At 41.2% G+C, this 1,594-nt stretch overlaps 1 non-coding gene across 1 annotated transcript; it reads right to left on the bottom strand.

Moving 5' to 3' along the window:
* Positions 1 to 658: 658 nt before the first annotated feature.
* Positions 659 to 765, bottom strand: LOC130991043 (small nucleolar RNA R71). The gene has a single exon (XR_009091007.1). It is a non-coding gene; the product is annotated as a small nucleolar RNA R71 (small nucleolar RNA).
* Positions 766 to 1,594: the final 829 nt, after the last annotated feature.

The raw sequence follows: 1,594 nt of genomic DNA, 5'->3' as shown, positions 1-1,594 counted from the left end.
TGATCCTAAGATCTCTGGATTTAATGCGGCTGTATGTGTACGCACGTGGCTTCCTTTGAACGTTGGAAGTTCAGTCCGAGGAATAATGTTTAACTGATACTTGACTTTAGTATCAGTCTGCTGAGTCCTCGAAGCACGCATTAAGTAATCAGTTATGAACTGATTCTTCAACTGATACTTCAGTTGGTATCTTCAGTCTTCAGTGCTTCAGTCCTTCGGTCCTTCAGTCTTCAGAACTGCTATCTAAACTAGAAATGAACTCTAACACTTGAGTTCAAAACAGTTCTAGTCTGTTACAAATCAAACCTAAGGATTTTGGTATCATCAAAATAAAACCTGATATTCCATGGGGTTCCCAACAGTGCAGGCTACCACGTTTGAGCTGAAGCCGGGATTGATAAACATGGTGCAAGCTGAATAGTTTAGTGGAACCGCTTCTGAAAACCCACATGCTCACATCACTCAGTTTCTAGATATCTGTGACACTATTAAGCAGAATGGAGTGCCACCAGATGCCATCAGAATGAAGATATTTGGATTCTCTCTCAGGGACAGAGTGAAGGAGTGGTTCAAGAGTTTGGACAGAAGTGTTATTACTGGATGGGAGGATTTGTGTAGAGCTTTCCTGGCAAAATACTTTCCTGCTTCTAAAGCTCAGAAAATCATTGCAAAGAATTCTCACTTTTCCCAGCTTGGAGATGAGACCATTCATGATGCCTGGGAAAGATTTCGTGAGCTGCTCAGGAACTGTCCACAACATGGTTTCACAGAGGATCAGCAGATCATTCACTTTTATAATGGTTTGACTGGTCTAACAAAAAGTATGGTGGATGGATGTCTTCTCCATAGAAATACAAAGGAGGCTTACCGTGTGATAGAAGAGATGGCCTCTAGTAGTTATCAATGGTCAAATGACAGAAATTCTACGAAAAGAATTGCAGTTGTGCATGAGGAGAGAGATGATTTTAAGGAGAAATATGAAGCTCTTCAAAAGCAGTATGAGTTGGAGAGAAAAGCACTGCTAGCTAAAATTCCTCAGTAGCCGAGTTTATCTGATGTTTCACAGTTTGAGGATGCTAATTATGTCCAACAGCAGTACCAAGTCAATAGACCAAGCTATCAGGGGCATCAAGGCGGAAATCCGCCGTATCATCCCAATAATAGGAATCATCCAAATTTTTCCTATTCAAATCCCAACAATGCTTTGCAGCCTCCACCTGGGTTTTCTGTGTCTAGTGAAGGTGTCATCAATGAGCCGAAGAAGGATTCACTAGAGGAGATGATGAAGCAAGTGTTGTTAGGTCCTGAGGGTCTCGAATAGGTGTATGGGGGGAATACACCTATGGGCTATTTTTACAAATTCCTCTAAAGCAGAGGGATCTCCAGATAGAGATCTAAACGAAACCTTACACGCAAACAGTGACGCCTGTTAACTGAAAACAGTTTTGACCAAACAGGGTTGACGACTGATACTGAAAGCTCTTCAGTAAAGAGTTATCAGTTAAGTTACTAGAACTTAATTGATGCACTTATGGGCTTCAGTCGAGTTTGCTAAAACAGAGATGATAACACTCTTCCTGACTATCAAAAGATA

Source organism: Salvia miltiorrhiza, chromosome 6 (genome assembly GCF_028751815.1).
Source record: "Salvia miltiorrhiza cultivar Shanhuang (shh) chromosome 6, IMPLAD_Smil_shh, whole genome shotgun sequence".
In the NCBI taxonomy this organism is placed as follows: Eukaryota; Viridiplantae; Streptophyta; class Magnoliopsida; order Lamiales; family Lamiaceae; genus Salvia; species Salvia miltiorrhiza.
Note: the sequence above shows the minus strand (reverse complement) of the source record. Positions and strands in the feature narration are given on the sequence as shown.